We start from the raw sequence: 24,862 nt of genomic DNA, 5'->3' as shown, positions 1-24,862 counted from the left end.
CTACCTTATGGATACCTTGTCTTCTTCAGAACATACACGATGAGGAAAACATCTCATTCCCCCACAAACAGTCCTTTTCAGCTCAGAATTCTATCGCAAGGTCCTTTCTTGCACTGAAAGGAAATCATCGCCGTGGCAGGCTGCATTTTCAAAAGGAAGACATGACACTACCTTCATCCTTAAGTCTTCTCCTTGCAACCTGACTCTGGCATTCCTCCCATCAAAAGCTGAGGCCTAAGCTGCTTCTGCTTGCATCTAGGCTCGTCTGTGCTATAGAGGAAGGGGGGTTACATGACTTAGAAGATTAGGTCATAATAGATCTGCCTAGGTCCCTTAGAATATTCATCTTTGGAGCTGCTGAGATGCCCTGAGGCTGCTGTATGGTGAGGAAGCCAAAACTAGCCCGTGAAGAACACATACCAGCCCTAAGATGAGGTAAAGAGACAGAAATGCCTGGGTAGCCCCCAGCTACTTCAGTCACCTTCCCTTGCTGTTGCATTTTCAGCCACTGTCTGACTGCAACCAAACCAGACACCAAGCCACAACTGCCCAGCTGAACTCCCCTCAAACCCCTTACCCGTAGAAGATAATAAGTAACTACTGTGGGTTTCAGCCACTAAGTTTTGGGTGATATGTTACATAACAATAGTAACTGTAATATTTATTCTAGGTAACATGTACTCCTTAATCCAGATCTGGTGTACTACTTGGCACCAGAAAGAGAAAATTCAATTAATTTTCCAATGGTAGAAATACTAAAAAATTCATAGCTCATTCTCAGTGTTCTGTGAGCTTACTATCAATTCATTTGACAGTGCTAATTTTTTTTAATTAAAAAAAATTTTATTGGGACGATGTTATTTTATTTTATTTTATTTATTTATTTTTTTTTTGGGACAATGTTATTTTAAATCACAGTTTCACTTTTCACAATTCTGGTCATACTAACATGAACTAATTAAAAGATAGTTTATTTACATTTTCTTAATTATGAGGCCCAGAACTGAATCCACTCTTCTAATGAACGCACACATGAACTAATGAAAATTGAAGGAAGACTATTTCACTTACTGGTGAGGCTTTTATTAATTTGGTGTGAATTTATACATATGAACCTTTAACAAAATCCTTTTCTGCAAGGAATGGTATATTACAGGATATCAGTTCAGAATTAAGGTTCTGGAGTTAGATATGAAGACAAAATTCAGCAATATCATTAAGAAGCTATATAACTTTGAGCAAGGTGTATTAACTCAATAAAACGTAATTCTTTAATTTATAAACAGGTCACAGACCCTACTTTAAATTAATGGATTATGATAAAGTTGGAATGTCAGCATATAAGTAGCCACTATTATAATGATTTCTCCAATCATCCTCTTCCTATTTAACTGATTTTTTGCTTGTTTTAATTCAAGTCCAGAGCCTCATAATTATCTCTATTAAAAAAAGCTCTTCTTATATTTATTGCTTCGTTTATTTATGATCTTTTAAACAAATAACCATTAATAGAAGATGTAATGGAAGAAAACACCCATTAACAATAGCAACAAAAAATAGAAAATGTCTAGAAATAAATGTAACTGGGAATGTACAAAATCTTTACAAGGAAAATGTTAACACATTACTGAAGAACTGCAATGAAGACTTGAAGAACTACAGTATATTATATTCTTGGACAGGAAGACAATATCACATAGATGTCTATTCTGCCTAATTCAACTTATAAAATTTAAATGATTGAAATAAAAGTACAAAAAGGATCATTTTTCCTGTGAAGTGGAGTAGGGAACCTGGGCAAGCTAATGCTAAAGCCCTTATGGAAAAGAAAAGAAAAAAAAAAAGCACAAGTTGCTTGGAAAACCACTGAAAGAGAGGCAAAAGTACTACTAGCCTTAGCAAATATGCAACTATATTATGAAACCTCAATGATTAAAACAGTAGGACATTAGTATCTGAAGTGAGAAACAGAAAGACAAGATACAGAAGAGAAGGTCTAAAAATTGATAACATATATGCATGGAAATTTAGTATATAGTAACACTGGAATTGCAAATTAAGAGCTTAAAAGATGGACTTTTTGAAGAAAGGGGTGGGGGAGAAAAATTTAACATGGTTCAGAAGGATAAATCGCCCATGAATCAGAGATTTAAAGGTTAAAATAAGAGATCATAAAGGTTATAGAAGAAAATTTATTTCTTTGCCACTGCCATTTCATTGCCAATGCCATTGCCCCTCCATTATCTTGGGGGAGACCTATCACCCCAACTCCTGAAGCCACAGAAAAAGATGAATAAGTTATATAATTATATATGGTGGCTCAGATGGTAAACAATCTGCCTGCAATGCAGGAGACCTGGGTTCGATCCCTGGGTTGGGAAGATACCCTGGAAGAGGGCATGACAATCCACTCCAGCATTCCTGCCTAGAGAATCCCATGGACAGAGGAGCCTGGCTGTCTTCAGTCCGTGGGGCCGCAAAGAGTCGGACATGACTGAACAACTAAACATGTGCATATGTATTTATATGTATATTCATATCAACGTCTACATGCCAGGAAAACCATAAACAAGATCAAAAGTGATCAAAATGACATACCAGGAAGTCTGTATTTGCAACTTATCACACAAAGGAATAAGCTCTTTTTTTAATTTATTTTTTTTAATTTTTTTTATTAGTTGGAGGCCAATCACTTCACAACATTTCAGTGGGTTTTGTCATACACTGATATGAATCAGCCATGGATTTACACGTATTCCCCATCCCAATCCCCGCTCCCACCTCCCTCTCCACCCGATTCCTCTGGGTCTTCCCAGTGCACCAGGCCCGAGCACTTGTCTCATGCATCCCACCTGGGCTGGTGATCTGTTTCACCATAGATAGTATACATGCTGTTCTTTTGAAATATCCCACCCTCACATTCTCCCACAGAGTTCAAAAGTCTGTTCTGTATTTCTGTGTCTCTTTTTCTGTTTTGCATATAGGGTTATCGTTACCATCTTTCTAAATTCCATATATATGTGTTAGTATGCTGTAATGGTCTTTATCTTTCTGGCTTACTTCACTCTGTATAAGGGGCTCCAGCTTCATCCATCTCATTAGGACTGGTTCAAACGAATTCTTTTTAATGGCTGAGTAATAATCCATGGTATATATGTACCACAGCTTCCTTATCCATTCATCTGCTGATGGGCATCTAGGTTGCTTCCATGTCCTGGCTATTGTAAACAGTGCTGCGATGAACATTGGGGTGCACGTGTCTCTTTCAGATCTGGTTTCCTCAGTGTGTATGCCCAGAAGTGGGATTGCTGGGTCATATGGCAGTTCTATTTCCAGTTTTTCAAGAAATCTCCACACTGTTTTCCATAGCGGCTGTACTAGTTTGCATTCCCACCAACAGTGTAAGAGGGTTCCCTTTTCTCCACACCCTCTCCAGCATTTACTGCTTGTAGACTTTTGGATAGCAGCCATCCTGACTGGCGTGTAATGGTACCTCATTGTGGTTTTGATTTGCATTTCTCTAATAATGAGTGATGCTGAGCATCTTTTCATGTGTTTGTTAGCCATCTGTATGTCTTCTTTGGAGAAATGTCTGTTTAGTTCTTTGGCCCATTTTTTGATTGGGTCATTTATTTTTCTGGAATTGAGTTGCAAGAGTTGCTTGTATATTTTTGAGATTAATCCTTTGTCTGTTTCTTCATTTGCTATTATTTTCTCCCAATCTGAGGGCTGTCTTTTCACCTTACTTATAGTTTCCTTTGTTGTGCAAAAGCTTTTAAGTTTCATTAGGTCCCATTTGTTTAGTTTTGCTTTTATTTCCAATATTCTGGGAGGTGGGTCATAGAGGATCTTGCTGTGATTTATGTCGGAGAGTGTTTTGCCTATGTTCTCCTCTAGGAGTTTTATAGTTGCTGGTCTTACATTTAGATCTTTAATCCATTTTGAGTTTATTTTTGTGTATGGTGTTAGAAAGTGTTCTAGTTTCATTCTTTTACAAGTGGTTGACCAGTTTTCCCAGCACCACTTGTTAAAGAGGTTGTCTTTTTTCCATTGTATATCCTTGCCTCCTTTGTCAAAGATAAGGTGTCCATAGGTTCGTGGATTTATCTCTGGGCTTTCTATTCTGTTCCATTGATCTATATTTCTGTCTTTGTGCCAGTACCATACTGTCTTGATGACTGTGGCTTTGTAGTATAGTCTGAAGTCAGGCAGGTTGATTCCTCCAGTTCCATTCTTCTTTCTCAAGATTACTTTGGCTATTCGAGGTTTTTTGTATTTCCATACAAATTGTGAAATTCTTTGGTCTAGTTCTGTGAAAAATACCGTTGGTAGCTTGATAGGGATTGCATTGAATCTATAGACTGCTTTGGGTAGAATAGCCATTTTGACAATATTGATTCTTCCAATCCATGAACACGGTATGTTTCTCCATCTGTTTGTGTCCTCTTTGATTTCTTTCATCAGTGTTTTATAGTTTTCTATGTATAAGTCTTTTGTTTCTTTAGGTAGATATACTCCTAAGTATTTTATTCTTTTTGTTGCAATGGTGAATGGTATTGTTTCCTTAATTTCTCTTTCTGTTTTTTCATTGTTAGTATACAGGAATGCAAGGGATTTCTGTGTGTTCATTTTATATCCTGCAACTTTACTATATTCATTGATTAGCTCTAGTAATTTTCTGGAAGAGTCTTTAGGGTTTTCTATGTAGAGGATCATGTCATCTGCAAACAGCGAGAGTTTCACTTCTTCTTTTCCTATCTGGATTCCTTTTACTTCTTTTTCTGCTCTGATTGCTGTGGCCAAAACTTCCAACACTATGTTGAATAGTAGTGGTGAGAGTGGGCACCTTTGTCTTGTTCCTGATTTCAGGGGAAATGCTTTCAATTTTTCACCATTGAGGGTGATGCTTGCTGTGGGTTTGTCATATATAGCTTTTATTATGTTGAGGTATGTTCCTTCTACTCCTGCTTTCTGGAGAGTTTTAATCATAAATGAGTGTTGAATTTTGTCAAAGGCTTTCTCTGCATCTATTGAGATAATCATATGGTTTTTATCTTTCAATTTGTTAATGTGGTGTATTACATTGATTGATTTGCGGATATTAAAGAATCCTTGCATTCCTGGGATAAAGCCCACTTGGTCGTGGTGTATGATTTTTTTAATATGTTGTTGGATTCTGTTTGCTAGAATTTTGTGAAGGATTTTTGCATCTATGTTCATCAGTGATATTGGCCTGTAGTTTTCTTTTTTTGTGGCATCTTTGTCTGGTTTTGGAATTAGGGTGATGGTGGCCTCATAGAATGAGTTTGGAAGCTTACCTTCCTCTGCAATTTTCTGGAAGAGTTGGAGTAAGATAGGTGTTAGCTCTTCTCTAAATTTTTGGTAGAATTCAGCTGTGAAGCCATCTGGTCCTGGGCTTTTGTTTGCTGGAAGATTTTTGATTACAGTTTCGATTTCCTTGCTTGTGATGGGTCTGTTAAGATCTTCTATTTCTTCCTGGTTCAGTTTTGGAAGGTTATACTTTTCTAAGAATTTGTCCATTTCATCCAAGTTGTCCATTTTATTGGCATAGAGCTGCTGGTAGTAGTCTCTTATTTTTGTATTTCACTTTGTATTTCAGTGTTGTCTGTGGTGATCTCTCCATTTTCATTTCTAATTTTGTTAATTTGGTTCTTCTCTCTTTGTTTCTTAATGAGTCTTGCTAATGGTTTGTCAATTTTGTTTATTTTTTCAAAAAACCAGCTTTTAGCTTTGTTGATTTTTGCTATGGTCTCTTTCGTTTCTTTTGCATTTATTTCTGCCCTGATTTTTAAGATTTCTTTCCTTCTGCTAACCCTGGGGTTCTTCATTTCTTTCTTCTCTAATTGCTTTAGGTGTAGAGTTAGGTTATTTATTTGGCTTTTTTCTTGTTTCTTGATGTAAGCCTGTAATGCTATGAACCTTCCCCTTAGCACTGCTTTTACAGTGTCCCATAGGTTTTGGGTTGTTGTGTTTTCATTTTCATTCATTTCTATACATATTTTGATTTCTTTTTTGATTTCTTCTATGATTTGTTGGTTATTCAGAAGCGTGTTATTTAGCCTCCATATGTTTGAAGTTTTAACAATTTTTTCCCTGTAATTGAGATCTAATCTTACTGCACTGTGGTCAGAAAAGATGACTGGAATGATTTCAATTTTTTTGAATTTTCCAAGACCAGATTTATGGCCCAGGATGTGATCTATTCTGGAGAAGGTTCCGTGTGCACTTGAGAAAAAGGTGAAGTTGATTGTTTTGGGGTGAAATGTCCTATAGATATCAATTAGGTCTAGCTGGTCCATTGTGTCATTTAAGGTTTGTGTTTCCTTGTTAATTTTCTGTTTAGTTGATCTATCCATAGTTGTGAGTGGGGTATTTAAGTCTCCCACTATTATTGTGTTACTATTAATTTTCTCTTTCATACTCGTTAGTGTTTGCCGCACATATTGCGGTGCTCCTATGTTGGGTGCATATATATTTATAATTGTTATATCTTCTTCTTTGATTGATCCTTTGATCATTATGTAGTGTCCTTCTTTGTCTCTTTTCACATCCTTTATTTGAAAGTCTATTTTATCTGATATGAGTATTGCGACTCCTGCTTTCTTTTGGTCTCCGTTTGCATGAAATATTTTTTTCCAGCCCTTCACTTTTAGTCTGTATGTGTCTCTTGTTTTGAGGTGGGTCTCTTGTAGACAGCATATATAGGGGTCTTGTTTTTGTATCCATTCAGCCAATCTTTGTCTTTTGGTTGGGGCATTCAACCCATTTACATTTAGGGTAATTATTGATAGGTGTGGTCCCGTTGCCATTTACTTTGTTGTTTTGGGTTCACGTTTATACAACCTTTCTGCATTTCCTGTCTAGAGAAGATCCTTTAGCATTTGTTGAAGAGCTGGTTTGGTGGTGCTGAATTCTCTCAGCTTTTGCTTATCTGTAAAGCTTTTGAATTCTCCTTCATATCTGAATGAGATCCTTGCTGGATACAGTAATCTAGGTTGTAGGTTATTCTCTTTCATTACTTTCAGTACGTCCTGCCATTCCCTTCTGGCCTGGAGGGTTTCTATTGATAGATCAGCTGTTATCCTTATGGGAATCCCTTTGTGTGTTATTTGTTGTTTTTCCCTTGCTGCTTTTAATATTTGTTCTTTGTGTTTGATCTTTGTTAATTTGATTAATATGTGTCTTAGGGTGTTTCGCCTTGGGTTTATCCTGTTTGGGACTCTCTGGGTTTCTTGGACTTGGGTGGCTATTTCCTTCCCCATTTTAGGGAAGTTTTCAGCTATTATCTCCTCAAATATTTTCTCATGGCCTTTCTTTTTGTCTTCTTCTTCTGGAACTCCTATGATTCGAATGTTGGGGCGTTTCACAGTGTCCCAGAGGTCCCTGAGGTTGTCCTCATTTCTTTTGATCCTTTTTTCTTTTTTCCTCTCTGCTTCATTTATTTCCACCATTTTATCTTCTACCTCACTTATCCTATCTTCTGCCTCCGTTATTCTACTCTTGGTTCCCTCCAAAGTGTTTTTGATCTCATTCATTGCATTATTCATTTTTAATTGACTCTTTTTTATTTCTTCTAGGTCTTTATTAAACATTTCTTGTATCTTTTCAATCTTTGTTTCCAGGCTATTTATCTGTAACTCCATTTTGTTTTCAAGATTTTGGATCATTTTTATTATCATTATTCTAAATTCTTTTTCAGGTAGATTTCCTATGTCCTCCTCTTTTGTTTGACTTGGTGGGTATTTTTCATGTTCCTTTACCTGTTGGGTATTTCTTTGCCTTTTCATCTTCTTTAGATTGCTGTATCTGGAGTGGGCTTTCTGTATTCTGGAGGTCTGTGGTTCCTTTTTATTGTGGAGGATTAACCCAGTGGGTGGGGTTAGACGATTGGCTTGTCAAGGTTTCCTGGTTAGGGAAGCTTGCGTCAGTGTTCTGGTGCGTGGAACTTGATTTCTTCTTTTGGAGAGCAATGGAGTGCCCAGTAATGAGTTTTGAGATGGGTCTATGTGTTAGGTGTGACCTTGGGCAGCCTGTATGTTGATGTTCAGGGCTATGTTCCTGCGTTACTGGAGAATTTGCGTGGTATGTCTTGCTCTAAAACTTATTGGCTCTTGGGAGGTGGTTGGTTTCAGTGTAGGTATGAAGGCTTTTGGACAGTCACTTATTACTTAAAGTTCCATGTAGTCAGGAGTTTTCTGGTGTTCTCAGGTTTTGGGCTTAAGTCTCCTGCCTCTGGATTTCAGTTTTATTCTTCCTGTAGTCTCAGGACTTCTCCAACTATACAGCCCTGATAAGAAAACTTCTAGGTTAATGGCTAAAAGATTCTCCCCCGTTAGGGACACCCAGAGAGGTTCACAGAGTTACATGAAGAAGAGGAGAGGGAGGAGGGAGATAGAGATGAGCAGGAGGAGAAAAAGGGGGACTCAAGAGGAGAGAGACAGATCTACGCAGCTGTCTGTTCCCAGAGTGTTCTCCGTAGCCCAGTCACCTACAAAGATTCACAGAATTGGATTGGGAAGAGAAGGGGAAAGGAGGAAATAGAGGTGTTCTGAGGTAGAAAACAGAGAGTCAAGATTGGGAGAGAATAATCTTCGGTTTAAAAATAGGGCTTCTCTTCTTTTTTTTTTGTAAGGTTATAGTGTATTGAAAATGAAAATTAAGGAGTAGTAGAGGAGTACTAGAGGACTTTAAAAGAAATAAGAGAAAAAGAAAAATAGAAAATAGAAAAGAAAAAGGAAAGAAAAAAAAAAGAAAGAAAAAAAAATTTTTTTTTCCCTAATTAAAAAAATCGTAAAAATCTATGGAAATGAAAGTTAAGGAGTAATGGGGGAGTAATAGGGGATTTGAAAGGAAAATAAAAGAGAAAAAATAAAAAAGAAAAAATAAAAAGAGAAAAAAGTAAAATTATATCTAGGAGTTTCTCTGGAGCTGTTGCGGTCAGTGTGGGTTCGGCTCAGTTTCAGATAGCTCCTTGTTCCAGCTTACACTTCTCGATATCTACAGGCCCCTTCTGGTGTAGTCAGTGTTTTCTAGAGGGATTTTAATCTGTTGCACCAGTCCCTTCTGAAGCGGTTCCCTTTGTTTATTTGGCTTCTGTTTGCCGGTCTCTTCAGAGCCTCATTTCCACCCTGACACAGGCGGGCGGAGGTGGACTCTTATTCAGGTAGCTAGTTCTGTCGCTCTGCAGGGAGGGGCTGGCGCTGCCGGGAGGGGCTGACGCTGCTTTCTCCGTCTGCACTGCTCAGGCTCCCGGCCGCTCTATATGGAGCGCGCCCCGCGCTGCGCGAGGTTTCAGCCCTTGGGTGTTCCACAAAAGCGTGGAACGAAAAGCTGCGCCTGCTCTTTGTGCCTTCCCCGTCAGAGCGGTCCAGGCAGCCAGGGGCTTGGTGGGCGCACTCTCCCCAGGTGTGGCGCGCCCTCTCCCTTCCACGGACCCAGTCTCAGTTTCCGCTGGCACCAGTCGGGTGCGCGCGCCTTCTGCCCTCCGCGTCCCCAGCCACAGTCCCCGCCCGCGCCGGTCGGGTGCCTGCGCCCTGTGTCTCGCCGCGGACCTTCCCCTCCCCCCTGCCTCCTGCCTCCGGCGGTGCTGGGCCGGTCCGCAGCCTGCGAGTTCTTCTCTGGATTTTCTCGGTCTCTTTGTTCTGCGAACGGCCGGCAGTGTGTTCGGGCCGGTTAATTTACTCTCTCTCTTTTGGTCTCCCACAGTTCAAGTTGGCAACTCACAGAAGCTCCCTCCGATTGTCCTCAGGGCACTCAGGCCCGGACCCTACCCCAAGCAATGCCGCCTAAGACTTCCCGGGACGGATCTCCATCCTTAGCTCTTTTGTCTCACTTTTTATCTTTTATATTTTGTCCTACCTCCTTTCAAAGACAAAGGGCTGCTTTTCTGGGCACCTGATGACCTCAGCTAGCGATCAGAAGTTGTTTTGCGAAGTTTGCTCTGCGTTCAGTTATTCTTTTGATGAATTTGTAGGAGAGAAAGTGGTCTCCCCGTCCTACTCCTCCGCCATCTTGGCTCCCCCCCCCCGCCCAGGAATAAGCTCTTATAAACAGAAAAGATCAATAATCAAAATTTTTTAATGAGCAAAGGATATGAATAAGGCTCACAGAAAAGGAATGTTTTTTAAAAATATAACAAGATGCCCAACCCTCCTCACAAAGAAAGAAATGTTAAAACTACCACAGGAAACCATTTTCATTTAGACTGGCAAAATTCTGAAAATTTAATAACACAGATTGGCAAGATTGGGCCTTACCTCATAAATTAGAAGGATATAAAGTGGTATAACCTTTATGGATAAAAATTTGTCAACACCTATTAAGATTACAAATACACAAACTCTTTGATCCAGCAATTTATCTTCTGGGAATTTACACGTTCAAGATGAAACTGTAGGTGGGACTTTCAGAAAGGCAGAGAAAAGAGTTCAGAAAGTCCTCTCCCCAAAGGCAATGACAAAACAAGACAAAACTGCCAAAAATAACCTTTTCAAAACTCCAGAAACTAACCAAAGGCATACAACAAATGCAGAAATATTTATTCAATAAAAAAAACCTACTGAACCTTCATTTGAAAAAAAAAAAAAATCTATGGCATTTTGCAAATCACATATCAGGTAACAAACTGCCTGATCCAGAATGTAAAAGACAGAAATTCCAATTTAAAGATGGGCAAAATATTTGAATAAGTATTTCACTAAAGAGGATATACAGATTACAGTCTGATAAACACATGAAAAGATGCTCAGTATCATCAGTCACTTGCACAGGGAAGTGCAATTAAAACCACAATGAGATAGCCCTTGACACCCACTAGAATGGCTATAATAAAAAAGACAATTAAAAGTGTTGGAAAGGGTGTGGAGTGTAATTTCACCATGATCAAGCAATTCCACTCCTAGTTATCCATCCAAAAGAAATGAAAACATAAAATCCACACAAAAATTTGTAAACATACATTCCTAGCAGCATTGTTCATAATAGCTCAAAACCATAAACAACTTAAATGTCCATTAATTAGTGAATGAATTAACCAAATGTGGTATACATTCCAGTGGAATATTATTCAACCACCAAAAAAGAAAGGAGCACTGATATAATACAAACAAAACTAAAAACATTATGCTACATCAAAGGAGACAGATGCTGAAGGCCACATGTTGCATGATTCCATTTACATGAAATTTCCAGAAAAAGCAAATCTGTAGAGGCAGAAAACAGACTAGTGTTTTTCCAGGGTTGGAGGTAGGAAGAGGGATTAACTGTAAATGGGCAAAGGTTTCTTTCTGGTGTGATGAAATGTAAAATTAGATTGTAGTGATGGCTGCCCGATTCTGTAAATTAACCAAAATCCATTAAATTTTACACTTTTAAATGAGTGAATCTTAAGGTATGTAAATGATACCTCAATAAGGTTGCTTTTTAAAAGATACTATAATCTGCATGTGAATGCTTATAGGAGCTTTATTCATTAAGTCTAAAAAACTGTAAACAATCCAAAGCCCTTCAGTTTGGATAGAATAAAACACTGTGGTGCATGCATATCATACAATACCACTGAGCAGTAACAGGGATGAGCAACATCCTCTGTAACAAGAAGGCTGAACCTGTGCTTGCTTCGGCAGCACATATACTAAAATTGGAACAATACAGAGATTAGCATGGCCCCTGCGCAAGGATGACACACAAATCCGTGAAGTGTTTCATATTTTTTGGATAATAAAGCTATGGTACATATACACAATGGAATATTACTCCACCATTAAAAAGAATACATTTGAATCAGTTCTAATGAGATGGATGAAACTGGAGCCAATTATACAGAGTGAAGTAAGCCAGAAAGATAAAGACCAATACAGTATACTAACACATATATATGGAATTTTAAAAGATGGTAACAATAACCCTATATGCAGGACAGAAAAAGAGACACAGATGTATAGAACAGACTTTTGGACTCTCTGGGAGAAGGCAAGAGTGGGATGATCTGAGAAAATAGCATTGAAACATGTATATTATCAAGTGTGAAACAGATCCCCAGCCCAGGTTGGATGCACGAGACAAGTGCTCAGGGATGGTGCACCGGGAAGACCCAGAGGGATGGGATGGAGAGGGAGGCAGGAGGGGGGATCAGGATGGGGAACACATGTAAATCCATGGCTAATTCATGTCAATGTATGGCAAAAACCACTACAATATTGTAAAGTAGTTAGCCTCCAACTAATAAAAATAAATGAAAAAATAATAATAAATGAAAAATAAAAAGACAAAAAAAAAAAAAGAAGGCTGAAACTGAGATGTATTATTTTAAGTGGAAGAAGCCACCCTCAGAGGCGTTGGTACAGGGACACTGTGGAAAGTGCAGAGAGCAGACCCCTGGCTGGCGGAGGTGGGGCTGATGACAAAGAGGAGGCCAAGGGAGTGGGGAGGTGGAGCTGCTGTGTACCTCGATTATGGGTGTGGTTACACAACCCTACATATTTGTCAAAAACAGTGACTGTGGGACTTGCCTGGTGGTCCAGTGGCTAAGAATCTGCCTGTCAATATAGGGGACATGGGTTCAATTCCTTCTCCGGGAATTAAGATCTCACATGCCGTGGAGCAACTAATAAGCCCACGAGCCGCAATGAGCCCGAGCACAGCAGCTGCTGCCGTCCAAGCACACAGAGCCTGTGTGCAAAGCCTCACGAGGAGCCCAGACAGCAGCCAGAGGGGCCCTGTGTGCCGCAACTAGGAAAAGTCCGAAAGCCTCACGAGGAGGAGCCCAGACAGCAGCCAGAGGGGGCCCTGCGTGCCGCAACTAGGAAAAGTCCGAGTGCAGTAACGAAGCCCCATCGCAGGCCTGAACACATACTTCTCTAAAAAGTGTTGTCATGTGCATATTAAACATAAATGTAAAACAATGACATTGTATTTGTTGCACTATGATTTTTAATAGCAACCAATTAGAAACAACTCCAGTCAAGATCAATAGGAAATGAGTTAAATTACCGTACAACCAAACAAAACATTAATGCTACATGGTTATAAGAAAGAATGAGTAAGCTCTCATAATACTGACATGGAAAGATATAAGATTTATTGGTAAGTGAAACAGTGAACTAGAAGAAGAGAAAAAGAAGACTATAAACATGTTCAGTTTTGCTAAACTGAAACTCTGAAAACACAAGAAAGCAGTAGAACCATTTTCAACTGAGTGAGTGTGAGTGTGGTGTGCAATAGGGTGACTGCTGTCAGAGGGGAGAGCAGATGTTAGTACTGTTTTATTATTATTTTTGAACTTTGCTGTTGTTTAGTTCCTAAGTTGTGTCTGACTTTTTTGCGACCCCATGGACTCCTGTCAGACTCCTCTGTCTGTGAATTTCCCAGGCAAGAATACCGGAGCGGGTTGCCATTTCCTTCTCCAGGGATGTTTGAAGACATGAACGGTAAAAAGGACACAAATAAACACAAAAATCAGTTTTTGAATGTTGTGCCATCTTCCGATATATACACTCTCAACGCTGTGCCATCTGAAATTTGTTTGCCTATTGTATATTCATCTTAGTCAATGACTAAAATCAAAACTGAAGAGAACTAGGGAAATCCTTGCAACAAATTAATAAAAATCTTTCTTAAATTGATGTTAATCCATTACTACACACTATCCTAACTTCAGGAGTTATGTGAAGCACAACTGTGGGCGAGCTGCTTAACTTCCCTAAACCTCTTTGTAAAACGGGTGTAAATGATATCGCTCTTCAGTTCAGTCGCTCAGTCGTGTCTGATTCTCAGCGACCCCACGGACTGCAGCACGCCAGGCCTCCCTGTCCACCACCAACTCCCGGAGTTGACTCAAACTCATGTCCATTGTCGGGGTGCAAATTAAATGTGGCAGTACCTGTCAAGTGCTTGGAGTCAAGGTTGGCACTGAGCAGGCATTCAATAATTGCACATTGGCTTTGTTTTTAGTTAGGGCTGGTTCCTGCTGACGTATTCACCTGTCACAGTGTTCAGCCCACATTTCACGAGAGACCTTGTCACATAAGACCTGTCGTGGCGAAAGCTGCTTGGGTTCAAATTTCAGCTCTGAAATTTTCTAGCCGGTGGGCAAACCACTTAAACTTCCAAAGCCTCAGGATCTTTAGTTAAAAATGGGGTGACAAAGGTACTTATTTCACAGGATTAAAAGGAGAATTGAATGGATTTGAGGTGCAGAGCAGCGCTTTGAGCAGATATTAAGTAGTCAACAAATATTAGCAACTCCTGGTCCCCTAATGCAATTATTATGGGAATTTTATAAAAACTTCACGTTAAACCTCATTTCTAGCTTGTCTTGACCTGCTAATACTGCAAACTTCTAAGGAAAAAAGAGTTTATTTCTACCAAATGTTCTGACACACACACAAAAACATTCTGATGAATAAATGATAATACGGTTTTTAAACTTCCCTAACAGGCATACACAAGCCAGCTCTAAAAGTAATGGAGGTTGAAATCAATATTCATATTTTGTACTGTTTTCTCTAATATTTGGGATTTAACAGGTTTTGGATTTCTAGATATTTGGCAATATAACATGGCTATATATACAGGTTGTTCTGAAAAAATAAAAAAACTAGGTACCCAAACTAATTTCAGTGATTATAAGAATTTACCAAGTTTTTTTAAAAGTATAATTAATAAAATAAAAACACTCTATATACTTTTTATTTCTTATAACCTTGTCATCTCTTCAGCTTTTTCCTAAAGTAGCCAGAAAAGTTCAGGATTTTGAATTTAGTCCTTGAAAGTAATTGTTTAGGATTACAATTTCTGTACTGGAAATGACTAAACCAATGAAGGGGAAGGAGCTCAGGTTTCTATGTTCCGTAAGCCCTTTGTTTTTCAAGCAGCATCATTTTAATTACTTCCTATAAATACATCAATGTCCTTAAGAAAAATATTTTTCAGATAAAGACTAAAAACCTTTAATCATCTTTTGGAACATGATGGAAATGACCTCAGCATATTATAAACCTTCTAAAACAGATTTAGTGCATGAAAACTCATTTGCCCAATGAGAAAAGCAACTAGTTACATGGCATTACTACTAATCAAATTATTTTAAGAAGAAAAAGACTATCAGATGAGCAACAACAGAGTAGTTTTAGAGAATTCTAGGAGATCTTGGCTGACATAACCATTCTCTCTTTGCCAAGCCAGGATTTCCATTAAACTTTGGGTAAGAATTAAGACTTCATTTCAAATGAGAGCGAGCCCCAAGTATTTATCCCCAATGGAATTCTGACCATGAAGCAAAGATGGCCTTTCCAGAAGGGCTGGGCAGAGGGTGATATAACACGGTCTGTCAGAGGGTGTGCCTGGGTAGCCATTCATACACCCGCCCGTCAGGTAGGCTAGAGGCTGCCGCCCCCACCAATCTACCCAAGGTGTCACGCAGAGGGCAGACACCCCTGTTAGCATGACATCCAGCTCCCTCTCCTTAGAACAAAGCACTGGTAAAGACTGTCAGCAGTAAATGGTCTTTGAGGCTGCAGGCAAGTGATTCCAGACAGGTCTTTATTTGATCTCCTAGGCAATTCCACCAGGTGACTGGAACAGGGAATTCCAACAGGTACCAAAATAAACAAAAGGCAGATTTCTCAGTTTTGAACAACTCACCCCATTCACATCACTAAAGTATTCAACACACTTGTCTGCAACCTCAAGTGCAGTACTTGGGTGCAATCTCAAAAAAGACAGAATTATCTCGGTTCATTTCCAAGGCAACCATTCAATAATCACAGTAATACTGTGATATTGAAGAAGAAGCTGAAGTTGAACAGTTCTATTAAGACTTTCTAGAACCAACACCAAAAAAAGATGTCCTTTCATCACAGGGGACTGGAATGCAAAAGTAGGAAGTTAAGAGATACCTGGAGTAACAGGCAAGTTTGGCCTTGGAGTACAAAATGAAGTAGGGCAAAGGCTAACAGAGTTTTGTCAAGAGAACACACTGATCTTAGCAAACACCCTCTCTGAACAATACAAGCAAAGACTCTACACATGAACATCACCAGATGGTCAACACTGAAGTCGGATAGATTATATCTTTTGCAGCGGGAGACAGACAAGCTCTATGGAGTCAGAAAAAACAAGACCTGGAGCTGACCGTGGCTCAGATCATGAGCTCTTTATTGCAAAACTCAGGCTTAAATTGAAGAAGATAGGGTAAACCACCAGGCCATTCAGGTATGACCTAAATCAAATGCTTTACGATCATACAGTGGAGGTGATGAATAGATTCAAGGGATTAGATCTGATAGACAGAGTGCCTGAAGAACTATGGATGGAGGTTCGTAATATTGTACAGGAGGTGGTGACCAAAACCATCCCAAAGAAAAAGAAAAGCAAGAAAGCAAACTGGTTGTTTGAGGAGGCTTTACAAACAGTTGAGGAAAGAAAAGAAGTGAAAAGCAAGGGAGAAAGGGAAAGATATGCCCATCAGAACACAGAGTTCCAGAGAATAGTAAGGAGAGATAAGAAGCCCTTCCTAAATGAACAATGCAAACAAGTAGAGGAAAACAACAGAATGAGAAAGACTAGAAATCTCTTCAAGAAAATTGGAGATATCAAGGAAACATTTCATGCAAGGATGGACAAGATAAAGGACAGAAACAGTAAGGACCTAACAGAATCAGAAAAGATAAGAAGAGGTGGCAAGAAAACACAGAGAACTATACAAAAAAAGTCTTAATAACCAGGAATAATTACAATGGTGTGGTCCCTCACCTAGAGCCAGACATCCTGGCGTATGAAGTCAAGTGGGCCTTAGGAAGCATTACCACAAACAAAGCTAGTGAAAGTGATGAAATTTAAAAACTTAAAAGATGAGCTATTTAAAAACCTAAAAGATGATGCTGTTAAAGTGCTGTACTCAATATGTCAGCAACTTTGGAAAACTCAGCAGTGGCCACAGGACTGGAAAAGGTCAGTTTTCATTCCAATCCCAAAGAAGGGCAAACTACCGTGTAAGTGTGCTCATTTCGGATGCTACCAAAGTTATGCTCAAAATTCTTCCAGTTAGGCTTCAGCAGTACATGAACGGGGAACTTCCTGATATAAGCTGGATTTAGAAAAGGCAGAGAAAACAGAGATCAAATTGCCAACATTCGTTGGATCATACAGAAAGCAAGGGAATTCCAGAAAAACATCTACTTCTGCTTCATTGACTACGTTAAAGCCTTTGACTGTGTGCATCACAACAAACTATGAAAAATTCTTAAAAAAATGGGAATACCAGACCAACGTACCTGTCTCCTGAGAAACCTGTAGGTGGGTCAAGAAGCAACGGTTAGAATCTTAAATGCAACAACTGATTGGTTCAAAATTAGGAAAGGAGTGTGACAAGGCTGTGTATTGTCACCCTATTTAACTTAAACTGCGAGTACACAATGCAAAATGCCACATTGGTGAATCACAAGCTAGAATCAAGACTGCCGGGAGAAATATCAACAACCTTCGATATGCAGATGATACGACTCTATGGCAGACAATGAAGAGGAACCAAAAAGTTGAAGATGAGGATGAAAGAGGAGATTGAAAAAACTGGTTTAAAACTCAACATTGAAAAAACTGAGATCATGGCATCTGGTCCCATCACTTCATGGCAAACAGAAGGGGAAAAAGTGGAAGCAGTGACAGGTTTTACTTTTTTGGGCTCCAAAATCACTGTGAATGGTGACTGCAGTCATGAAATTAAAAGACGCTTGCTCCTTGGAAGAAAAGCTATGTCTAACCTAGACAAATTATTAAAAAGCAAAGATTCCACTTTGCCAACAAATGTCCGTATAATCAAGGCTATGACTTTTCCAGTAGTCATGTATGGATGTGAGAGTTGGACTATAAAGAAAGCTGACTGCCAAAGAATTGATGCTTTAGAACTGTGGCATTGGAGAAGACTCTGGAGAGCCCCTTGGACTGCAAGGAGATCCAACCAGTCCATCCTAAAGGAAATCAGTCCTGAATATTCATTAAGGACTGGCGCTGAAGCTGACTCCAATACTTTGGCCATCTGATGCAAAGAACTGACTCCTTTGAAAAGACCTTGATGCCGGGCAAGATTGAGGGCAGGAGGAGAAGGGAATGACAGAAGATGAGATGGTTGGAAGGCATCGCCAACTCAATGGACATGAGTTTGAGTAAACTCTGGGAGTTGGTGATGGACAGGGAGGCCTGGTGTGCTACAGTCCATGGGGTCGCAAAGAGTTGGACACAACTGAGCAACTGAACTGAATACTTCAATGAAATTAAACCTTCAGTTCTGCAGTCACACCAGTCACATTTCAGGTGCTCAACAGACACACATGACTCATTACTACTGTCCTAGCCACAGGGAACAAAACATCCCCATCACTGCCCAAAGTGCTCCTGGGCAGTTCTACTCTGTATGCTTTGGCATTATGTAAATTTTTTTATATTGAGTGTGAAAGAAAAAAAGATATTTTTTCAAAGGAAAAAAGATATTTTCAATTTGGGAAGGAAAAAAAAAACAGGTTTTGGGTTTTTTTTTCCCCTCATTCTATATCTCTTTTAATAGTTATTTTTTAACACTGCAGAAGCATCAGAAGCTTTGTTGTTGTTTAATGGCTAAGCCGTGTCCAACTTTTTGCAACCCCATGAACTGCAGCACGCCAGGTTTCTCTGTTCTTCACTATCTCCCAGAGTTTGCTCAAACTCATGTTCATTGAGTCGGTGATGCCATCCAACCATCTCATCCTCTGTCACCCCCTTCTCCTCCAGCCTTCAATCTTCCCAGCATCAGGGTCTTTTCCAATGAGTTGGTTCTTCACATCAAGTAGCCAAAGTAATGGAGCTTCAGCTTCAGCATCAGTCCTTCCAGTGAATTTCAGGACTGATTTCCTTTAGGATTGACTGGTTTGATCCAAGGGGCTCTCAAGAGTCTTCTCCAGCACCACACTTGGAAAGCATCAATTCTTGGGTGCTCAAGCCTTCTTTATGGTCCAACTCTCATATCCATAATGACCTTTATTCTGCCAATTTTCTCTAAGCTATTTAATTCTTACTAATTCAGTTCTACTTAACAAGAGTTCAGATGCCACCAAAAGAAGGAAGACAATGATATAATTTGAAGCATCGTGACATTGCTCTCGCTCTGTAACATCTAAAAAAGATCATGTTACTCATTCTCAGTAGAAGCAAGCACAGTTGACAGAAACCCTCTGCAGTTTAGACAAACATTTAAATTGAAGGCTTTCTTCAAAAGAATAATAGCATTTAAAAATAGTATTCATTTTTTTTCCTGATTCAATTCAGTACAAAGTACAGAAGAAAAACAAGCCTAAAGCTTAAAAAAAAAAAAAAAAAAGTGCCATTTTAACTGAAAAAGAAAATGGCAATGCTAAGAACAAGTCTTGAAATGAAGGCTGTTAACACCAAAGCAGTGAATGTTCATAATAACCAGTTCCTCAGGGCTTTCTCAGGTAATAGAAGTTTGAAGCATCTAGTGAGGTTTTAAGAGAATAACATTTTAAATGAAAAGTTAATGAAAAGGTCTCCAAGAAAAAAAAAATAAGGCACATATATAGTTCATAAGGAATATACAGGTAAAACCACATACAGGAGACCCGGAGTTCCCTTTGAAAAACCATTAACTGCTGCTGGAAAATGGAAACCCCAGTCCCTGCTGGGATCCCCATTAGCATCCAGTAACCCATGCGGTCCCACAGTAGATGTAACCTGTGCCCTAAAAGTCCTCCTCAAAACCCTCCACAGCATCACATCCACCTACCTTCCTAATGCAACCACCAGACCTGAAATTCCAATCATAGCCATCTGTTGAAGGTTCTTACTACAGGGCCATCCATAATATATAAAGACAGAAAGCCATAGTAATTAGGACAGTGTAGAACTGACACAAGGATGTACCACAGGCTGACGGAGCAGAGCCCATGTACGCTGAGCAAACTAGATGCAGGATAAAGGAGCATCACAAACCAGCTGGGGGAAAATAAACTCTGCAATCAAAGACATAGACTCGCGCAACTGGCTCATGTTCACATGGAAAACTGTTCCCTATCTCATAAAGTGAGTGAAGTCGCTCAGTCGTGTCCAACTCTTTGCAACCCCGTGGACTGTAGCCCACCAGGCTCCTCCGTCCATGGGATTCTCCAGGCAAGAATACTGGAGTGGGTTGTCATTTCCTTTTCCAGGGGATCTTCCCGACCCAGGGATCAAACCCAGATCTCCCGCATTGCAGGCAGACACTTTAACTTCTGAGCCACCCACACACAAATAAATTCCATGTGTATTAGGCTTACACTGAAGAGCAGAACTTTTGGAAGAAAATATGGTAGGATCTCTTTATGATCCCAAAGTACTCAGAGTACAGAGAGACTTATTAAATTTGGTATAAAAGGGCACCAGCCATAAACGAACAGACTAATAAGCATGACTTGACTAAAATGTAAAACTTAAACACAACAAAGCACACCGTAAATGAAGTGGAAAGATAAGCCACTGGCAGAACATATTCGAAATGCAAAATACCACCTAAGACAAATAGAATACATAAATAATTAAAGATATAAGGGGGGGAAAGCAACCCAATAGAAAGCCATACCAGTCACAAAAGATGTAACTGAAACAGCCAAAAATAAACGTAAGAAATGATGCTCACACACACACCAGAAATCAAGGAAATGGACAATTTCAAATTAGGAAAACTCCGAAAATCTGGCAACATCAGGGGTTAGCAAGGATGCTAAACAACAGGAACTCTCAGAGGGTACTGTTGAGGGCTGAAGTTTGTACAACACTGGAGAATGATCTGGCAACAGCTAGTGAAGTCAAGGAGGCACACAACCTGTGCACCAACAATTCTACCTCTAGGTACAAACTTCAGAGAAGCTCTTAAATACGTACAAGATAGCATGTTCACAGTAACATCACTTAGTAGCAAAGCATGAAAATAACCAAACTTCCACTGACAGAGAAGAAACAAACTATAGTATAATCCTAGAATACATACAACAAAAAGGAAGAATTACTGGTACACACTTCGACACAGATACATCTCAAAGGTAAATGAAAAAGCAAGTTGCAGAAATACATACACAGTATGATGATACCATACTGTACAAAGTTCAAGATCCACAAACATTGTTGATTAACACATATGTATGTAATTAAGAAGAAAGCTAAGCATGGGAATGATACACACCCACTGTAGGATGATGGTTCTCTGCAGAAGGAAGGTGGAGAAATAGCAGCTGGGAGGTTACACAGGGGACAACAAATATATGTGCAATATTTTATTTTATATGATTTTAAGCTTTTAATGTAAAGCAATGGTAGTAAAATGTTAAGATTTGACTAAAACTGTTCAAAGATCATATTATTCTCTATATTTTTCTGTATTCATGAAATATTTCAAAGCATAAAGTAACTGTATTTTAAAGAAATATTAAAAGAAGCAGACATAGAGATTTATCAAAATGGTTGTCTCCTGGTATTGAGCGTCTTGCCATGCCCTCCTCCAGGGGATCTTCCCGACCCAGGGACTGAAGCCAGATCTCCCACATTGCGGGCGGATTCTTTACCATCTGAGCCACCAGGGAAGCCAGGAATACTGGAGTGGGTAGCCTATCACTTCTCCAGGGGATCTTCCCAACCCAGGAATCAAACCAGGGTCTCCTGCATTCCCCCAGGCAGATTCTTTATCAGCTGAGCTACTAGGGAAGCCCATGCCAGGAAAGACCCTGATGCTGGGAAAGACTGAAGGCAGGAGGAGAAGGGGATGACAGAGGACAAGATAGTTGGATGGCACCACCAACTCAATGGACATGAGTTTGAGCAAACTTTGGGAGATGGTGAAGGACAGGGAAGCCCGGTGTGCTGCCATCCATGGTGTTGCAAAGAGTCGGACATGACTGAGCAACTGAACAACATTAGCCTCTGGCCATGAATAACTTTTCTTCTTTCTTTCCTGGTCTTCTGTATTTTGTAAGTTTCTTCCCCAAATGTCAACCCAGATACTTCTAGTCCAATTTACTCTCCTATCTTACTCCCAAAACCAACACTGCACTTTCTGGCTCCTTTGGTACAGAACTTGACATTGTAGTGTGCACTGTCTCCTCCACTGGAATGCGGGTTCTTGGAGGGCCCACCACACACATTCTCATTTTCACATAAATTATGTACTGAATGCCTACTATGCACCAGATCCTATGCCAGGAGCTACAGAAAGATAAATGAACAAAACATACTGTTCCTCCCTCCATAGAGTTTAGTCTCAAAGAATAGAAACATTAAATAAAGAAAAACATAATTAAAATTGTGAGGAATACTATGAAGGAAAAGAATAGGTGCCATGGGATGACATAATAGAAAGGCCTAACAATCTACATGGGATAAGAGAAATAGGGACATGCCAGGAAGGGAGGGGTGGAAGGGCCTCTGGACAGTGTCTTTCCCACCAGGCTAAAGCAACAAGGGCAGGGTCGCTTCTGACCCATATCTGTGCCCATGATTTTCATGGTGCTTTAACAAATGCTTCCTGGTTGATTCTAAGACACCTCTGAGCAATCAGCTCAGCTCTAAGGCAGGAAAGAAGTCCTTAGGGGTCGGCCCAAAAGGCAAAAGAAGTGGCCATTTGAAGAGGCCAAACAGAGCGTGAGCCCACTGTACAGTAACTCAACTCCTCACAAAGCACTTGCTATATATTCTCTCATCCTCCTCATGTGAAAGGCTCATTTATTCTCCCATCCATCCCCTTCCTTACCCAGTACCTTCATCCTCATTTACCCAGTTGAATACATTTAAGTGGACAACGTGTGACAAGTTTATGAAGATCCACATAAGCATAACCTCTGCCTAAAAGAGCTTTCCTTCTAGACAAATTGATCAACTTAGGGTGACTGTGTCCCCCAGGGGACATTTAACAATGTCTGAAGGCATTTTTGGTTGTCACAATGGGGCAGAGGGCAGTGGGACATTACTGGTCTCTACAGGGATGATGCTGAACATCCTATATGATGATTACAATGACACCTCCCCACCCGCAAAGAATTATCTGGCCCAAATGTCAATAATGCCAAGGTGGAGAAACCTGGTAAAGGCCACTGGGAACCAAGTCTAGAAGCTGACTGATCAAGCAGAACAAATGTCGGCAGATGACGGCCAGAGGCCAAGTGGGTCAAGTGTCAGAGGCCTCAGAGAGTATTAAACACCAGGTCTTAGGTATATTAAAAAAAAAAAAAAAAGTCAATCATGCAGCAGTTGAAAAACCTGCTCCAGAGAATCAGCAATGTAATTACATCACAATGCAACAGGAATACAAGGTGTTCCACACAAAGGCAAGGAGGTTCCTAGTCTAGAAGCAGGGGCAGAAAGGTTTCCTGGGAAGAGACAGCTAATTCAGAACATGAAAAATAATGAGTTAGGATGGAATGGAAGGACGGAAGCAGGACCAAGCAGCTTCCAGATGGAAGGTACAGCCAGTAGGCAGGGCACGATGGAGGGGAAGAAAAGGGTTGGCCTGATGGAAACATGGGGAGTTGCCGTGGAAGGGCTGGAGAGGTAAATGGGCCCAGATCATGCTGACCTGCTGTGATGTATGTAGAAATGCAGACTTTGGGGCAATACAAAGCCACTGAAAGGACTGACACAGAGGAGGGATATGAACAAAACTTGTGTTAGGACAATCGCCTAGGAGAATGAACTGCCAGGGAACTGAGCAGGAGGGAGCTCCTGTAACAGAGCCGTGGCTTGACCTCACGGTGGTTCTGAGGATGGCAGGAGGCACTTAGATGCTCAGAAACAGGTTGTGATGTGTACCAATCAGAGTTCTCCAACCAGTCATTGTGAAGCCCTCAAATTCCAAAAGCCAAGTTTTCTGCAATTCATCTGTGGCCCAACCTAACTAGAATTATGTGTCAGCAAAACCAGAACCTAAACTGACTTGCAGCTATTTATAGTACATTTATCCCATTTATTTGAATGCTTCAAGTCAGAGGATTAATGTTTGATTGCAAGACTCTGCCCCAGACCTCACGGGGTGGCACATTCACTTTTTAAAATTCAAAGAAGTCTGTATTCCAAAATGCAGCTGGGCCCCAGGATTTAAGATAAGGGATTGTGGACCTATACAAGGTGCTGAATAAATTTTCGTCAAACTACATGAAATTAGGCAAAGCAGGTTACTGAATTATTATTTCTTTGGAGTATTTTTCTAACAACAGTATGAAACTTCCAGATATCACATATACACATACACAATTCATTTTATGGAATGTTGCCTCAAAACAACCTAGAAATCTGGCAAGTGACCCTAGCAAACTCACAGTAGTGGGATTTGGGGAAAGAACTTTAAAAAATTATTTCACAGAAACGTATTTACTTCATAATTCCTCCCTGTGGGACTGCCACACAGAAGAAAAAATAGGTATAATCAGTAGCAAGAAACAGATTTTCATGTTTAGTAGAATAATTCCAAGTCAAGTCAGTCAGGAGTCGAAAGAGAATTGAGGTCACCTTCCGAATCGCTGTTGGCACAGCCACAAACACATTAGCAACCTGACTGATGTGTTCTTGGTAAAGGAGACCAGGCTGTTTTATAACTGTGTTGAGTACTGCAAACAGTTGTATCAAGTGGGCACGGGCTACAGCTGCGGTGGCAAGGGGGCAGTCACTCTCATTCCTTCATTCCTTCATTCAACACGCAGCTGTGAAGAGGTTTCTGTGCGCCCAGCACTGTTTATTCTAGATGCTAAGGACGCAGCAAGCATAAGACAGACAGACGTGACCCCTCAGAGGTTACGGATTTTACAGGGGCACACGGACAGGAAGCACATAATCACAA

General features: G+C 40.0%; 1 protein-coding gene and 1 non-coding gene across 8 annotated transcripts in view; one reads left to right on the top strand and one right to left on the bottom strand.

Annotated features, from left to right (window-relative positions):
• The window catches only part of MRTFB (myocardin related transcription factor B), a 219,214-nt gene that overhangs the window by 150,338 nt on the left and 44,014 nt on the right, over positions 1–24,862 (bottom strand). The window lies entirely within an intron of this gene.
• On the top strand, positions 11,630–11,733 carry LOC133064106 (U6 spliceosomal RNA). The gene has a single exon (XR_009694580.1). It is a non-coding gene; the product is annotated as a U6 spliceosomal RNA (small nuclear RNA).

The sequence above is a fragment of the Dama dama genome, chromosome 10 (genome assembly GCF_033118175.1).
Source record: "Dama dama isolate Ldn47 chromosome 10, ASM3311817v1, whole genome shotgun sequence".
In the NCBI taxonomy this organism is placed as follows: domain Eukaryota; kingdom Metazoa; phylum Chordata; class Mammalia; order Artiodactyla; family Cervidae; genus Dama; species Dama dama.
This window is presented reverse-complemented; position numbering and strand designations above follow the sequence as displayed.